Genomic DNA, 18,756 nt, shown 5'->3' on the forward strand with positions numbered 1-18,756 from the left:
CAGGAATAGTAAATTTAATAGATTGTGCTTAATATTTTGCTCTGGAGCTAATGTTCTTCTAAATTAGTTAGCTTTAAATGATTATGTCTTCCTTTACAACTGCCTCAAATTCTAAAACTCCTTGTACCTAGATTAAGGACATTGAAAGGAAGTGTAGGCGGCAGAACGGGCTGAGTGTTACAGGGACTAATATCTTAATGCATTGTTATTGCTTTATTGATTGGAATCGATCTTTTCTCTTGTTCATTTTCGTAGGTGCTCCCAGTGTGAGAGCGATTGTGAAAACTGCAAAATATCTCCTACTCACAGATTTATTTTCATAGCAATCTCCACTCTTGCTATAATGTGTTTTAGACCAAATATGAATTATTTTGGAAAGCTGGTAATAATTCTTTTGCCTCCCAGGTAATCTTTCTAGCTTATTGAATTTAAATGCTTATGGTTGAGAAAATAGATATTTCTTGTATATACATATTTTATATAAATATATAATATTATATATACACATGCACGTATGTATATATAAACCATATAAATCTGTGGTTTATATGACTAGGAATTCCCTATTGAGAATAGCTGAACAAACTTTTCATTTGAAAGATCACTATAATGATGACGGACATTAAAAACCACAGAGAGGGCTTCAGAGCACAGGCAAGAGGACGTTTAATGCACAGATCATTTCTAGGTGTTATAGACAGATGAAAAGGCACTAGCTAGAAGAGGAAGGTGGAAATTTTGGTTGGTGGGCAAAATTAACAATAGTATTTTCACAACCATTGTTCTCTGTTTGAATCCATGCTTTTCTTCCGACTTTCTGAAAACACCAGGCTTCATTCATCTGTTGGCTCTGTTTGCGGTTTGCAGAGGTGTCATTGTTCTTAGCCACATCCTGTTTTCCCTTAGATGGCCTTTTAGGTTCAGTGGGAGTAACCAGAGGGTCAACTTTGTTGTCTTTTATGGTGGAGAAAAACACTGTGTAGTTCAGGGAAATCAGAGTCCATCTTTAAACTGCTCCTTTGAGTTTGCAATTTGGAAAATGGACTTCACTTCCCACTAACAGTAATTGCTGTAAAAACTCATGGACACTAGATTGGTGGATGGCATTTTTCAAATCTAGAAGGAGGCAGAATTATTTGTGGTCAGTAGTAGTCAGTTTTCATTTAAGTATAAATCAGTTTTCAATTTATCCTTCTCTCAAAATGGTGACCTGCCTCAAAAAATATCTGGGGAAGAGGAGTTTGCCTTATTTCTACGAGACTTTCTCCTGGTATCCTATCTCAGCTGAGGGGCACTGTGATCAGCACCCCTGTGCTAGCTATAGGATGAACTTATAAAAAGTATGTAAACATGGGGTGGGTCTCTTCATTCTTATGCCACATCCCTGCCTTCTCTCACCACTCCACAAAGTTGTTTTAGACATTAAAATACGAGTGATCGTATTTAAAACTGTACACAACAGGGACCAGCCCCATGGCCTAGTGGTTAAGTTTGGCATGGTTTGCTTTGGTGGCCTGCCTTCAGTTCTGGGCATGGATGTACACCACTTGTCGGTGGCCATGCTGTGGCGGCAACCCACATAGAAAATAGATGAAGATTGGCACAGATGTTAGTTCAGGGCGAATCTTCCTCAGCTAAAAAGAAAAAAAAAAAAAGAAAGAAAGAAAAGGAAAAAAACTGTACATGACATCTGATTATCCTCATAGTTCATGAACAAGAACCCACAGAGTTTAAAGTAATCTGTTGGCATCCTCTCCTGGGTGCATGTAAATTTTATTTTTTGAAAGATCTTATTTTTCCTTTTATTTCTCCCAAAGCCCCCTGGTACATAGTCGTATATTTTTAGTTGTGGGTCCTTCCAGTTGTGGCATGTGGGACACCGCCTCAGCATGGCCTGACGAGTGGCGCCATGTCCGCACCCAGGACTTGAATGGACAAAACCCTGGGCCACTGAAGTAGAGCGCGTGAACTTAACCACTCGGCCACAGGACCGGCCCCTAGGTGCATGTAAACTTTGCAGCACTGCCTTCAGGTCTGTGACTTCCTCATCTAGCTTAAGGAAACTCCAGCGCACATTCTTGGTCTAGCCTCTCATCCATCTCATTCCTCCCATCGTGCATTTCTTAATCTGAGTTAAGTACCTAGTTAAGTATCCAGTACCCAGTGGGATACTTTGCCTCTCCAAATTTGTGTAGAACAGACCAAAGTGGCCATTGTCTACCCAAAGCAAGCCCTTTGGATATCTGTCCACCAGAGAAAGTTTTAGATGTCTTTTATTTTTCTAAATGTCCAACAGGAACTCCTGGGTCAAACTCATATTTCTCCCAAAGACTAATATTAATTTTCAGATTGTTCCATCTTGATCCTTAAAGAGAATTTTTTTGACTCATCCTATAACCTGCAAGTTACCATATTATTATGATCAGTTCCTTTCTTTTGATCCCTCCAAACTTCTCAAGTCTCCTGCAAATGCAAAACAAAAAAACAAATTAAAAATTCCAATACCTCGTAACCGCTCCTCCTCTGGTTATGTACAGACTCAGCCGCAGCTTTGGAATTCCATGCCTAGTTTCTGACTGGCTGGGTATGGTTATATGTTTTCCTTTTTCCAGTTACATTTGCAAGGAAAGCTGTTTGTGAGTTTGGACGGTTTACAACAGATTAATTCCTGTTTGCTTCATGGTATATGGACAGAGGATTAAGCTTGAAATGAGAAGGCCTTGGTGAAAAATCCAGCTTAACTCTTTCCTTGCTGTTTGATTGTACAGAGTTTTCTTAAATCCTAGCGATCCAGTTTCCTTTTGTATCAAATGTGACTAATATCTTGCTTGTCCTATGGGTATGTTAAGGTTAAATCGGATCATTTAAGTGAGAATAGTTAACGTAACTCTCAGGATATGATAAGGGCTCCATAAGCGTCAAATAGTGAATCTATATCTGGTTTTGCTATATAATGATAGGTTATTACCAACTTTATGAACAACCAAACTTTAAATGAGATTGCTAATGACTTGCGAGACTGACTATATTTTCATTTTCTCCCTAATTGGAAGGCCATGTTGCATTAAAGCTTTTACTCTTACACGTGTCTTTTTTCTTTAGAATTTCACCAACAATATTAACTGATGGGATACTAAGTGATTCTAGCGCATGGGTGGGTACTAGGTTATCATCATTTCACTTGAACTTTTATGTAGGGACTATTCTGGGAACACGTTATTAATTTTCCTTATTTGCTATATATAATGACAAGAATAGTCCCCATTTATTGAGCCCATAAATAACTGTGGTTATGTGGCTGGAAGATTAAGTACTTAATATACATTATCTCATGTAATCCCCACTCCAATGCTATGATGCTGAAAACATTAACATCAGTCTGCAGATTGGGAATCTGATACTCGGAGAAATTAAATAGCTGGCACAAGGTTTAGCAGCTACAAAGCAGAGGGCTTTATTTGAAGCCACTTCTGACACCTATGCTAGAGCGTTCAATAACTACACTATACCTATCTTGTGCTATCTCAATAATTTCCTTTGACAATATTATCGTCACATAATAAGTGATTCTGCCTTATCACATCCTAGCCCAGTTGACTCCCTGCTCCGCTGTCTCCTGTGCATGGTGCTGCCCATGGTAATCAGCTTTGCCTCTGTATTTTCCTGAAGAGAGGTCTCCTTACCCAGTGCTTCCTCTCTGGGTTCCTCAATCTAAATGTAGATTATAGTTGTCACGCAGGACTGTGCAGGTTAGAATCCTGTCTTTAACAATATCTGAGTGAGACCTTTGAACTAGAGATATTATAAGACAACAGCAAAAAAAATCAGTTGAGGATGAACCCGTGCTCTGATATAAAGTTCAAGCTTGAGCAAAATTGTAACAAACCAGGCTGACATGGCGACACAACTACAACCCACTGGGAGTTGGTAAAATGCTAGCCAAATGTGACTGACAAATCTCTCTCTCTTCCTTGGTCTTCTAAAAAAATCCTCTTTCCCTGGTGTTTGTGTCCTTCTTGGTTTTCTGTTGATCTTCTTCTGTGATGATCCAAATGCTACGTTCTTCTATCAGGACTTCTACAGCGAGTGAGGCAAATCCTCTTTAGAGCAGTTAGTCAAAGCTCAGGCTTTGAATGCAATTGCTTCATGAAGTTTTTACATAGCTCTGATTGTTTCTATCTGCCTTTGCTCACATCTTCAAGGTTCACTTTCTTGTAATGCCTACTGTAGTTCCTTGCTATCTGAAAATGGTTTCTATTTCTCAGATCTTATGAGCTGGCTATGGCAGCAGTCAGAAAGACCACCCTGACTCCAGCAGTAAGGGACAGTTTCCCCCATTGTTCATAAATGTTTTATTCCATTCTGTTTCCTGTATCTCAGTGTCAGAAACTCCCTCTGTTTACAGAAGCCTGGGACATTGGGTTATTTCGCTTGACCGTGTTCCCCACTGAGTGCACTGTATTATCACGTAAAGATCCCTAAGCTAGTCTATGTTACAACTCTTTCAGCTATAATGTAATTTAAATTTAAGAGACACAACTGAACAAAACTGAGTGTTTATCCACTTGGGAATAGGATAGGCCTTTATAAACATTTAGGCAAATTAATGAAAAGATGGATTAATAAATTTGGCTACATAAAAACTTAAGCTTTCTGTGTAACAGCAGCATCAACAAAATAGTCATAAACAAAATAATTAGGCAAATGAAAAACTGGCATAATATTTGCCACTTTGAATATGTGAGTTATAAGAAATTAATGAGAAAAATACAAATGTGTTGGGAGAAAATTGTCAAAGACTGTGAAGAGGCAACGAACCAAAAAAGAAACTTTAATATACTAAATATATGAAAAATGTTTAACTCTATTAGAAATTAGGGAAATAAAAATATTTCACTTATCAAAATAGAAGTATACAAAAATGTATGTATCCATGTGTATATCTGTAAGGGCAGAGACTTATGGGCATTTACCCTGCTGGTGACAATGACATTGGCACAAGTTTTCTGGATACCATTTTGGAAATAGATTTCCAATCTCTATATATGCTTTTGCCACTTCATCCAGTAATTCACTCTAAAAGACTATCCTAAGGAAAGAAGCTGGGGTTTACACAAAGATTCATGTAGACAAATGTGAATTGCAGAGTGGAGTATAACAGCAAAAAATTGAAAATAATATGTGTACAGAGGAAAATAAAAGAGTTGGGAAAGAAATTATGTATGTACATAAGAGGGAATAATCTGCAGCAACTTCAATATTGTTGTGCTTTACAACAATATTTGGTGATATAGGAGAATGCTGACTAACTTGCTAAGTGAGAAGAGATGCTACACATTAGTATGTGCAATATGATGCTCATTGGAGGAAATTACAAATATATGTATGAATATGCACAGAAAAGAAATGAATATTCCAAAATATTATTAACAATGAACATTTAGTGGGAATCGGGATTTAGGAGTGATTTTTATTTTTTGGTTATACTGGTTTTCATCAATGGCCATATATGACCTGGAAAAAGATTAATATTTTTAAAAATAAATTTTTGCAGCCTTTTTTACCCTATCAAAATAACTAGGATATAATGTACTTTAGATGGAGTATTTTCCTTACTTGTTGTCCAGATATTTTAATTTACATTTCTAGTCATAAATCTATTCTTCTTTTGTTTCCAGAATGTGTTCATGAATCTGTATTTCTCAGTCAGAACTCAGAGAAAAGATTAAAGGCAGTCATTACCTTCTTTTCTTTTTACACAGGCAGCAACATTTATTTTTAATGGTTCTATTTTAAATCCCTGTTGTTAGAAACATTTATTTAACCTCTAACTCCGCTCTCCGGAGACATTTGTGTTTATATCAGGTTGGACCTTGACCTTCACAACCTCACACTCAGGGGAAATTTGTTGTTGTTGTTGTTGTTGTGCTTTCAAAAAGATTTGATTGAAACTGGTTTGGCTCATTCTTTTAGGTTTGGAAATAGCCAAAAGCAATTCTACTTTGGACTATTTGAGGAGACTTTATTTTTCCCTCCTCTGGTGTAAAAAGATTTCATTATGAAAGTGACATTCTACAGACAGCGAATAAAGAATGTGTGAAAGCGTTCCCCCTCAAGCTTGAGTGGTAAAAATCGTCTATTGCCATTGCCTGCAACTTGTCACTTCTCTCCTGTTTCCTTGGAGGCATAGAGGCATGCAGAGTGGCGCGGCAGACAGTGTCTTCATTGTCCTCCAGATAATTTGATAGGACTAGGCTTGGTGTCTAGTTTCAGGCAACTAGCATCTGGTCGCTTCCCATAGAGACACTCTTAGATACTTCTAGAGGATTTTGGAAGAGATATAAAGACCTTTACTCCACCTTCTAGAGAATGCCAGGAGTAGGTACAGATGTTTGTCACTTATTCCATGGAAAGTGAGACTAGTGTAGTTATGGGAAGAGTTTTTAGGTATGTGCAGGGAAAAGTGTAAGAAGAAAGAATGAGTCTAAATAATTTCCACTCACCTCTATATCCTCCTTCAACATCTGGGCTCTGAGAGAATATTCTGAAGGTTTCCACTCAGCTCCGGTTTTCCCATGTATCACAGACCACTCCTGAGGATACATGAGAATAACAGAGGCCACAACAGACACATTACTCAGATCCCCAGTCCCTGTTGTGAGATCCCCTGACCAATTATTACTGAGAATGTTTCACATGGACTCAGATACGTAGTCCTCTCAGTTACCACATGGGGCTCATATTTTTTTCTCCTTACTTCTGCTCCTGTGGCAATGTTTCTCTAAGGCCTTTGATGACCTTGAAGACTTAGTGCCAATGTCAGTTGAACAATTATTGCTGACCATGCAAAGACAACTGCTGCCTGCATTGAGGGTGCTAGCGCTCCCAGGACTGAGCACTTTGTCATCATGTTAAATGCTCAAGCTATGCACGTAGACAACCGAGGCTCCCCAGTTTACTACCTGGGTGACCTTGGATAAATGCTTACTCTATCTGGCAGAGGTTGCTAGCGGCAGTGATTGCCTCCCACTATCAACAGAATTCAGAGCAATATGCCCAGCAAAAACACAACATTCACCAAGCTCTTGGGCAGCTGAGTGTGGCCATGTGGCAATTTTGGCTATGCTAGAAATGATGTTTGGGACTTTTAGGCGAGACTAACTAAAGGGAAAGAGATGAGTGCCCTGGATTTCTGCCTCATTTGCTGCCTGGAAATGCAAATGTGAGGCTGAAGCTCCAGCAGCCGTCTTGGATCGTGAGCTGGTTTTAGGAACGGACGTCATTTATTGAAGATTGCAGAGAGGAAACAAAGAAGCCTGGAGGCCCCATCATGCACCCTGGATAGCTACCTTCAGGAATCTTTTACATAGGAGAAAAATAACTTCCCAATGCACCCTGGATAGCTACCTTCAGGAATCTTTTACATAGGAGAAAAATAACTTCCCAATTTGTGTAAACTGTTGTCATTTTGGTCTTTCCTGTAATATGCAGCCAAACCTAATCCTAACTAGTATATCTCTGTTTAATTATCTAGAAAAGGAGGACAAATAGCAGTACAATGGGGTTATTGTAAGGACAAAATGAAGTAATACAGGTAAAGCATTTTTTGAGCTCAATAAAGCTTAGATACTATCACTAAATAAAAGCTTAGTTTGCCCTTAATAAAAGTTAAATATTATAACTTGAATGAAAGCTTAGATTCTATGAGTCCAGTCTTCAAATGGAATTGTATGTGAAAAACATGGTCTGGCCACAAAAATAATTAAAAGCAATTTAAATTTTAATTGGAGTTACTAAAAAATATCAACATGGATCCAATCTGAAATTCAGAGAGACTTTATTTTAAATGGAGAAAGTTCTTTTTCTGTTAGTTATTTCGAAAATAATTTCAAACTTACAAAAATTTGCCAAAATAGTACAGAAAACTCCTTTAACTTATTCACCCAGATTTTCCAAATGTTAACATGCTATTGCATTTCCATAAGTCACTCACTTGTACACCCATTATCATTAGTTTTCTTCTTGAACTTTTTGAAAGAAAACCATAAAATGACACCCCATAACCCTGAGACACTCCGAACTGTGTTTCCCAAAGAAGGGTGGTCTCCTAAGTAAGCAGCATACAACACTCCAAATCAGGAAATCTACATTGATACAACATTACCATCCATCCATGGGCCCAAATTTCAGCGACTGACCCAATAATATCTCATATTCCTTTCTGATCCAGGTTCCCAACCAGAAATATTTGAGCATTTAGTTATAAGGTATCTTCAGATAACTTCAACCTGGAACAATTTCTTAGAGTTTCTGTTTTTCATGTTCGTGACAGTTTTAAAGAATACAAGTCTTTAATTTTCTATCTTGCCCCTCAACCTGGGTTCATATGATATTTCCTCATGACCAGACTCAGATCTTGCATTCTTTTTAGATTTCTTTTTTTTTTTTTTTGGTGAGGAAGATTGTCCCTGAGCTAACATCTGTGCCAGTCTTCCTCTATTTTGTATGTGGGATGCCATCAGAGCATGGCTTGATGAGTGGTGTGTGGGTCCACGCCCGGGATCGGAACTCCTAAACTATGGACTGCCAAAGTGGAGCGCACGAACTTAACCACTATGCCACCGAGCCATCCCCCAGATCTTGCATTCTTGACAGGAAATCATGCAAGTGATGCTGTGCTCTTCTTAGTGCATCAAAACAAGACCGACACATCCATCACTGGGGATATTAATTGTGGTCACCTGATTATATTGGTATCTGTCAACTTTCTCCCACTTAAAGTCACAATTTTGTTCTTTACAAGTGATTATTAATATATTATAGAGAGGGATCATGAAGTTATTCCGATATCTGTGTCTCATCAAATCTCCATCATTAGCTCTAGCAAATTCTAAAGACTTGTCTGAATCGACCACCTCTGTAATGTTTGCCCAGTGGTGGTTCTCTATTTACATCATTCCTTTTATGTTTATTCATTGGAATCCTTCTCTGAGGAAGAGCTTTCTCTTCTCCTCCATTGATTTATGTATTTACATCTGTCAGCTCCTTATTTTGGCACCTATGTCCTTTTGATATGTGTCCATCATTTGTTGAACATTTCCTTATTTTCTGAAAAAACAATATATTCCAAGCTCATTTTATACTTTTCCTATCCCAGTCCTGGAAATTATAATTTCTTCAAGGAGCCCTGGTTCTTTTTTAGTAGAGGTGGGTAGGCAGAAGCTAAGATCTAGGTGCTTAGTATGTTCATTATATTGTATACTGGGATGCCATTTCTTCTGGATCTTCTCAGTGGACAGAGCTGGGAAATACATGTGTAAATATGTACATATAACTGTAAATACATATACATATATATTATATAAATATTCTCCCACATTCATCTTAATTTCTATACCTATCTGTGTGTATATATTTGTCACAAACACATGTCTAGTTGACATATGTATATGTATACGTGTGCATATGTGCACACATATATATAAACAGACCATGAGTTCATAATGATACCATACCTCCAATTCCAGTTGAACACCTTAGTCTTCTTTCTACTCTTTCTCCTTTCCCCGTTTGTAAATATCTTCCCAAGAAGTGAGAAATTTGGTTTCCATTATCCTTAAAATATTGAATTATTTGCTCAAATTGCTTATTTACTCAATGTAGCCAGTCCTCCCACCACAGTGGCCATTTCCTCAACCTACCATCTCTGCTCCCACCCTGCCACAGCCTGCATCCTTGATGGACTTGCTGACCTGTGCTGCAGAGAAGGGAAGGAAGGGAGGCGAAATGGGGAGGGAAGGGGCAGCAGCACTTTTTAATCTCTTATCCTCATTCCTTTTGCTCATGACATTTCTCACACCCTGCATCTGCCCTGAAGGGGCGACATCCCGTGTAAAGCACACCAGCATACATTAATAGGAGTTTTTTTGCACACTTTGCAAAAATGTAGTAGTAGTTTTTGGGAAAAAAAGCTTAATTTCCCAAACTCCTTGCATTTTAAATCAAATATAATAGATAGACTTCATTTTGCACTAAATGTAGTGCTAGAGAAGTTGACCTTGACTGCAAAGCTCTTCCACTGCCAGCGAGAGTTAAATGCATGAAGGTAAATGCAGGATTTCATGTTCCTACTTCAGGCAAAGCCATAGGGGGTGTGTGTATGTATGGGTGTGTGTGTGTGATTGCTCAGTTGTTCTCTTAGCTGTATCTTCCACCATCTGAAAGTTTTGGACAAAATCAATGCTGAAAAAGCATATCGTCAAGAAAATGCTGTATGTTGTATTTTCTCAACTAGACCAGGCAGACCCTTTTCCAAAGAATGAAAAAGTCCCCTCATTCATTGTGCAAATTCTTATCCAAACTTTGACCCACAGCACATGTTAACTCTGTAGCAATTGTTGACCTGTAATTTTTCTTCTTTTACTGGGCACATAACTTGACTACGTTTCCCAGCCTCCCTTGCAGTTCACTAGGCCAAAGGAGTGCAGGTGAGTGATGTACCCCAATCACCTCCAAGCTGAGCCCATAAAAGTCTTGGTGCAATGCTCCCAGTTGTCTGTCTTCCCTCACATGCTGGCCAAATGCACAGCATCCAGCAGAGGACTCCAAAGCCTGATGGCAGAGCCACTAGAGGGAAAGAACCTGGTTCCTGCTTGGGGCAGAGTCCACACAACCCCACAACCTCTTCCCTCCTAATCTGCTCAGGACTGGGAAGGGTGTGAGCAGTGGGCCTTGGTGGCTGAGATATGGTAGTGGTAGTATTTGTTATAACAGTTAGCCTCCCCTGATTAACAAAATTTCCCAAACAAACGTGATATGGGTTCCTAATAGGAATGAATCACAGACAATACTCACTAATGGATAGATTACCTGAGTGGCAGTGTATGGCAAAGCTTGACTGATGGAACAAGATGTTTTATTTTACGTCACCATGGAAGCTTCCTTCAATTTCAGTGAGGAAAGTTGCAATACGTTTTAAGGCTTTCAAGTTTTGCAACTACAGCTTCAAACAAGACACTCAGACACGTCAACTTCAATTGTGATACGTGACTCTACTGGAAAGTGGCAAGTGAACCAGTGGTGGTCCCTTTCACGAGCCAGCATACTGATTCGTGGATCTATTTCAGGTCTGCTCAAATATAAACACTAGTTAATGTTACTGTAACACATCTTTGAGTTGCAGAAGGGTTAATAGTCTTTCCTGTATGTCTAGTTTATTAGCAAGAACGATTAAATAGCAGGGAGGACGAAAGTCCAAATCACGAAGGCATTTCCTTTCTTCAGAAAGAGCTTCTAGCCATGAAAGGTGGATTTATTTGCATTTGCACTCTTGTCCAAGAAATGAGGAGAATGACCAAGACATCACCTCTCTGGATGCATGAGTCCTTTGTGCTGCTCTGCCCAGTTGGGATGCTCCTAGTCGCTTTTTAATCCCTGGTCCCTTTACTTCTTGGATTGGGCCCTGGGGCATTCTCTGAGGAGGGCCCTTGACACTGGAAATTCCTCCTTTTGGTTGATCAAAGCTGGTGCCGCCTGACCCCACCCCAGGAAGTGGTGGCAGACACATCTGTTCAGTCTGGCTTCCTGCCAACAGGGGATTTAGTCTCTCGGGTGAGTGGGGAGAGGGACTTTTATGTCCGGAGGGGATTTATTGTTGGCTGATGGGGTGTGGCGAGTGTGAAGGGTGGGAACCACTTCAGCTCCGTGGCTGGGTTGTCTGACTTTTTGTGCAGCAGGGTTTAATCTTTGTCTGTGGGTTCCAGGACTTTTGTGAAGGGCAAGTGCTGAATCGGTGAACTTTAACGATAAATTGAAAAACTTTTGGGGGAGTAAAGTATAGATTTGCAAAAAGCAAGGAGCTGAAAGTGAAGGTTTGCTGAGTATACACAGGAAGATGCTGTTTAGAATTGAACAATTGGAGATACAATTCTGCCAGTCCTCATTAGTTAGCTAGCATAGCCCCACAGACCAAAGGGAGGAAGGGAAATAGAGGCTGGGCCGCTCGGTGTTCGGAAATTGTGGCTTTCACGAAGGGGAGGTCATTGGACTTCTTCACATCTCTGTGTCTTCATAGCAACAATTTCCATAACACTAAAATCACACATCGAATTCTGTAAAACACTCCCTGTTTTGTGGTATTATTCTATGTTAAGAAAGGAGGAGCATAGCATGATGTGGTACTGGTCCAGGAACATGCAGTGCCTAGAGTACTAAGGTTGCCAGATAAAAGAATTCCAGAATACGGTCCTGAGCACAACACTGTACCAATGATTCAGGATGTGAACAAGAAAGAAATGTCATGGGGTTTGATTGAGTTCGATTTCAAAAGTTAAGAGAAAGCTAGCATTTTGCACTTTAAAGAATCCTTTATCTTTCTTACCTTTATCTTTTCTTATATTATTTTCTAAGACTGCTAGAGCCAGAGATTTTGCCTAGGTCTCAACCATCTGCCCCTTCATCAGTTTTATCTACTGAACGATTGTAGAGTAGCTTCTATGCCCACTGCTGGGCCATATGATGAGGTCTGTACAAAAGAAATATAAGTTATAGTCTCTGCCCTCCATATAGCAGGAGTTCCTGTTTGAAGCCTCAATCTAAGAATGGCAGGGCCACAGCCCATCTGTAAAGTAGGAAAAGACACTCTCCTAGGGGGTCATGGTCATGGTTGTGTAGACTGGTGAGTGGAGTGTGTGAGCTGCATTTCAGCCCTCACTGGTCCTTTAGTCTTTGCCCCACTCATCCTTGTGTGCTTTGGGTTCCATCATATCTCATGGATATGGAGCATCATATCTTATGGAGCTGTGGGATATGTCTGTCAGGAATCTCAGTCCTGAGGGATCAAAATCTGGTCAATAAATCATCCTAAGGGAAGAGAAATTAAAAGCAGACAACTTTAATCTAAGAGCTACGCATCACAGTAGAATAGTCTGGGACATTCCAAAGGCAGCATGGTGTCTGTCCCTAGCCTGCCACTCTGGGAGTAGCAAACTGAAAGAGCTGTTTCAACAAAAAATGTTCAAGTGGGAGGACAAGGGAGCCCTTCTTTGGGTCTTCTATATTAGAATATGGAACAGGCCAGGTGGCGGTGGGGAGGGTGTGGTGGCTTTAGCATTGGAATGGCCTCAGCAAGTTTCATCCAGCAGCCTGAGAAGTTTCAGTACAGATCAGCTACAGAAGTTGGAGGCTCTGAGATGGCCTCAGAGGGGCTGAGTGACAACTTCTCTGGCATGAGATCAGTGAGGGAGAGTGGGAAATGTGAACCCCCTTTATCAGCATACATGCACTCTTTGGAGAATTCCAGAAATACCTGGGAGAGGGGGAGATATTTCAAAAAGGAATCAAATTCCTCAAATTGTGAGCTGAGAAAGAGTCATAAGAATACTATTTGTTGCTGTTATCGTGATGTTCTTGTTAAGTACTATCGTTCACCCAGAGTTGAACTGGGAAAACAGGATAGCAAATGCATATACGAAAATGTGAAGTAACGTTGCATACCACTCCAGGATAACTTTTCCTGCCACAGGGGGTGGAGTACAAGATGGTAATTGGTTGCAAAATTCAAGTCAACGTTAGTATCATAAATTCCACTTGAGTCAGGTCTCACTAGTTGGGGATGATAGAGTGTACAGGGAGGTAAGCAACTTCCAACAATTAATAATTGGAGATTTCTGGGCAGTACTCTTAAATTTCTATTTCAGCAAAGAAAGAGAGAAAAGGAGAGGAGAGGAGAGGGGAAAAGAGTGGCAGGGAGGGGAGAAGAGGCGACTGGCGTACAGTATGAGTGGAAGGTGCGTGAAGGGAATATACCCTAAATTGGAAATGAGGACTCCTGGGTTCTGCGCCTAGTTCTGCTCCAGCTAACAAAGCGGGAAGAAGAAAGCTACTTACCTTCCCTGAGCTTTGATTGTCTTATCTGTAAAATGAATGGATTGAACTGATTGACTTTTAGATTTCCTCCCTGAGTCTGATGCTCAACAACTCTCTTTGAATACAATCATTGTTGACAAAGGAACTTTGCCTCCAAACGCTGTGAATGGTTTGTGGCTTATTTAGCAGGGTAGAACTGCAACCAAATTATGATGTGGAAGAGTTAGCTTTCTGACTGGAGCTTTTTGGTTGGTGACTAGTTCAAGTTGAGGCTCTACAAGCACACATAAAGCAATGTTTCTGCACCGCTGAGTAGACGCGATTTGCTCCCTCTCCCACCCCTCTTTCTTTCCTCTCTTGCTTCCCACATGTCAGATTCCTATTTCCTCTTTGGTCACTGTATAAATGTGCAGGACTTCTCCCACCCCTATCAGATTGGCTGGGCGTTTAGTCTGTGTTTTTGCACATCCTGCCAAAATAAGCTTGGTCATTTACCTCTGTTTATTTTCCCTTTCCAGACATCAGGTATTGTCTGCATTCCAGAGCCCACACAAAACTAATATCTCCCCAATTAAGAATGCAGTGTCTCTCATTGTTGCTAAGTGTGGTGGACTTGGAATCAGACCAATCAGAGACACCCATTGAACAGCAGCCAGTGGCATTTGATTTCTCCAAGTCTTTTCAAATTCTCTGTGACAGCAATTTAGATGACATTTTATAAACAATCTTGTAAGAAAGAGGAGAGGCAAACGGAGGGGAGAGGAAGAGAGAGGAAGCTAAACTATAAGGGAAGGAATTCAAGGAACTGACACCTTACCACACTTCTTTCCATCACACATACTAGAATTCTGCCTTTTTAGGATATATCTATCCACTTTTTGATCAGACTACAATTTCAACATTAAAAAAATTAATCTTAGGTTGATCCAAGCCTCTGATATTTTGGCTGTAGTTCACAATGCGTCAGATTGTGCCTCACCTAAGGAATTTTAGGCTCTTTTTCAGAATCATCTTCTGAAAACAAGGTCCTGGTCATTTATCTCCCCTACTTAAGAATCTTCATAGGCTCCTTGACCCCAGTACACTTTTGTAGTTATGAGTCAAACTGATTTTTTTTGTCTGTTTCCAATGCTTTTTCCACAGTAGCTATCCCCTTGTATATAGTTGGAAGTAGTCTTACACCTCACTCTTTACAAGAAAACTAAAACTGCTATTCCCATAACTAGAATTTCACTTTAACTCCTCATTGAAATCATGTTGAATTCTGAGCCCATGTACTTCTTAAACTAGATGCCTGTTAAGTAAGTAACTGAAATATTCCACAAATACTCTCGGCTGTCTGTGTGAATGAATGGAGTGAACTCTATCATTCTCATTTGAAAATTTTTTCAGAAAAAAGTACAGAAAGATTATGGGGTATGGGGATCAATTGACCAACATCTATACTGAAGACAGAAGGAGGAAAAATGTGACTAAATGAAGGCAAAAGAACTTCTGTCTTACAGTATTGAAAATATTAGTGATCAGGAGGTCGTAGGAAAATACCGTGGGGCCTGGCCCCATGGCTTGGTGGTTGGCTTTGGTGTACTCTGCTTCAGCGGCCTGGGTTTGTGAGCTTGGACACAGGCCTACACCACTGGTCAGCCATGCTGTGGTGGTGACCTGCATGTGAAATAAAGGAAGATGGGCACAGATGTTAGCTCAGGGCTAATCTTCCTCAAGAAACAAAAGAAAAGAAAAATACTGTATCCAGCTGATAGTTGTTGTGGAATTTGCTCTCCTAGATATCTTTTGTGTTATGATAATAAAAGCTATATATAAATCTGTTAGGAATGATTTGGCTCTGAATAAGGCTAGAGGGAGAAATTTAATTGCTTCTTACTATTTTGTACAGATGTAAGCAATATAGACAAGAGACAAGTGGATGCTGCTGATGGTTTTCTGTTTCCATGGAAAATTAGTAAAGAGAAAAAAAAGATGAAACAAAAAATTTTAAGTACCTACTGTCTGCCAGTCCTGTGCTTGGCAATTACCTCATTTAATCCTTACACAAACCTCCCTAAGGGAGTTTCCATTATCCTCATTTTACAGATGAGGAAACAAGCTGGGAGACATAAGTAACTGGTCCAAAATCACAGAGCTGGCAAATGGCACAGCCAGGATTTTAGCTGAGCTCAGCCTGACCTCAGAGACTTTGTTCTTTCCACCTTGATCTCCTGTGACTGCTTTTGTACTTAATGATTCAGTTCACTCCTTCCTGTTTTAGAGAAATTATACAGGATTTGATCACCACTACCTGTGCAATTCCATAAAATATGGTAATTACCATTTTGAAATCATATGAGCACTGAACATTAAACAACAATTCACCAGTTTCAAGATGGCATCTCCATTCTGCGTGTACACACATTATTTAAAATAAAGAATGTTCTTTTTCATTTTGACCAAGACATGCCTAATGGCTCAGTTCCTTCCCACTGAGTCTGACGACCTGAATGCTCCGGCTCTATTGTCCTGTAAGTGTGACAGCTGAATATTTACTGAAATGCTTGCTCTGCAGGGCCAATAAACCACTCTCCTGTGTCCCGTAAATGTATTGTTAGCCACTTTCAAGTTTGATTATTGCCAAATGTGTCTTTGGAAACACATTCTCTAGATATGATAGAGTCTTTCATAAGTTAATTTATCAATGTCGAGGAGTCGGGAAATTCTCAAGGCAGTATTAATGTTGATTCAATTGAAAATGTAGGCTATGCCGTCTCAGGCTTTGGAAGATGAGAAATGGTTACAGAAAACCCAAATGAATAGAGTATTAAACTTCCAAAAGATGAACAATCACTGTTGAAAATAGCTTACACCTGTGTAAGATGCCATCTGAAAATATAGGACAATGGCTTTCTTGGTAGCTGTGAAAAGTTAAGGCAAGGCACCAACTAGATAGATCTTCTATTTCTCAGATGCCTTTCAGGAAAGCTCTCTTATTTTATAGCTTCAAAAGGCTATCAAAAGTCAGAAACAGGACAAACATTGTAATTAGTTATTACCACCATGATCCTCCATCAAGAATACATTTAGAAGGATAAAATTTCTTGTGACCTCTGGATTTCTGAGCCAGAGGTGACCAAAGTCTTATATATTTTTTTAGCATACCATGTCATCGTTTTTTGTCTTAGTGAATCTTTGGACAAAAATTTGGGAAATATACACATGAAGTATTGATTCTTATCCCTAATGAGTAATCAGGTTAACCCTATCGGTAGAATGAGATTGAGATAATTAATAGGTGGATGTGCCAAAATGAGTAAAGGAATCTATTATAATATATTATGTCACAATCCTATCTCTTCTACCATCATTTAAAAATAAAAATAACATTTAATAGGTTCTGTGCTGCAAAATTGAAAATAGAATGTTATAGAGTTGCCATTATTTCTTCTCTGGGAAGGATTGTGACTGATAAGATAACTATTGCCTAAACTATTTTAGTATGTGGAATTGGCACAAATTCTCTGCTCTATGTACTAATTACTGTAATTTGATCATTATAATGATTATAATTTCATATTCACTTTATATGAGTTAGTTTCTTAACACTGCCTGTCACATCATAGTAAATTTGCTTGTAAGATCCTTTTGAGGGGAAACTATTATATCTTATCAACAATGTCTTTAGTAGCTTAATTATGATATGCCTTTAGGATTTTTGTAACACCTCTTATAAAGCCTGTTTTCTGAATGAGAATCTTATATTTCTGAGAGCTGTGTTGAGATATTGTTTTAAATAGTTGTATTTCTAATATTTTTATGAGAAAAATTATTGAAAACAACTGAAAATTCCATCAATGAGGTAGTTATTAAGTTAACAATGGCATATCCATATAACAGAATATCAGATATCTACAAAAAGAATGTGGAAACTCTCTATGTACTGATTCAGAAAGATTTCCAAAGCATATTATAGAATGAAAACAGCAAGGTACAGAATAGTGTATATAGAATATTTTCTGTGTATAAAAATAGGAGATATATAAAAATCTGTCTCTGTATTTTCTTGCATTTTCATAAAGGAAAACTCTGGTAAGAAAAATAAGAAAGTAATGGGTGGTTTCCAGAGGGTCAGGAGAGTTATGTGGTAACTGAGTGAGTGACAGATGAAGTTAAAGAGACTTTCACTGTATTCCTTTCTGTAGAATCTCTGTTTATGGCTCCTGGTGCCATGAAAAGTTTTTGATATTCATACAACCCACTACATCAAGCTTTCTTTTATTTCTTTTGGATTTTGAGTCATACAGATAAAAGCCTTCAGCTTTTGTCATTTTATCAATTATATAAGTTTTTACAATTAAATATTTGATTCATTTATAATTTATTATGGTGCATATAATGAGAAATGATGGTTATCCAATTGTCTCAACACTATTTATTGAATGGACTATTATTTCCCTTTTGATTGGAGATGCTATCTTGTTCCTATACTAAATTCCCTCAATATTTTTGAACTTTCTATTCCACTATATTGGTTTTTCTATGTGTACGTCCTAATGTTTTAGTTACCAAGACTATATGCTTTAAAATTAATAGGTCTGGTCTGCCTTCGTTTTTCTTCTCTTTCAGAGGTTTTCTGGCTTTTAAAAAATGTTTTTAAAGGTAAATCTTTAAAAGAATCAGATTGTCTAATTGAAAAATGCTGTATTTTAAGTGGTATTGTGCTAAAAAATTATCAATTAATTAAGGGGAATTGACGACCTTATGATGTTGAGTCTTCCTGTCCCCAAACCTGGTTTCTCTCTATTTACTCGATTCTCTTTGGTATTTCAGTCCTGTGTTAGTTTTATTCATATAGGTCTAGTATATTTTTTATTTTTCATTTCTATGAATTTTAAACTTTTT

The 18,756-nt window shown here is 38.8% G+C and overlaps 1 long non-coding RNA gene across 1 annotated transcript in view; it reads right to left on the reverse strand.

Annotated features, from left to right (window-relative positions):
• Positions 1-644: 644 nt before the first annotated feature.
• Positions 645-18,756, reverse strand: part of LOC111770175 (uncharacterized) — a 354,326-nt gene continuing 336,214 nt past the window's right edge. Inside the window, exons 2-4 of the long non-coding RNA XR_011431571.1 lie at positions 6,504-6,593; positions 2,410-2,463; positions 645-1,116 (exon numbers count right to left, since the gene is read on the reverse strand). This is a non-coding gene — a long non-coding RNA (uncharacterized lncRNA). The remainder of the gene's footprint in view (positions 1,117-2,409; positions 2,464-6,503; positions 6,594-18,756) is intronic.

The sequence above is a fragment of the Equus caballus genome, chromosome 23 (genome assembly GCF_041296265.1).
Source record: "Equus caballus isolate H_3958 breed thoroughbred chromosome 23, TB-T2T, whole genome shotgun sequence".
NCBI classification, from domain to species: Eukaryota; Metazoa; Chordata; class Mammalia; order Perissodactyla; family Equidae; genus Equus; species Equus caballus.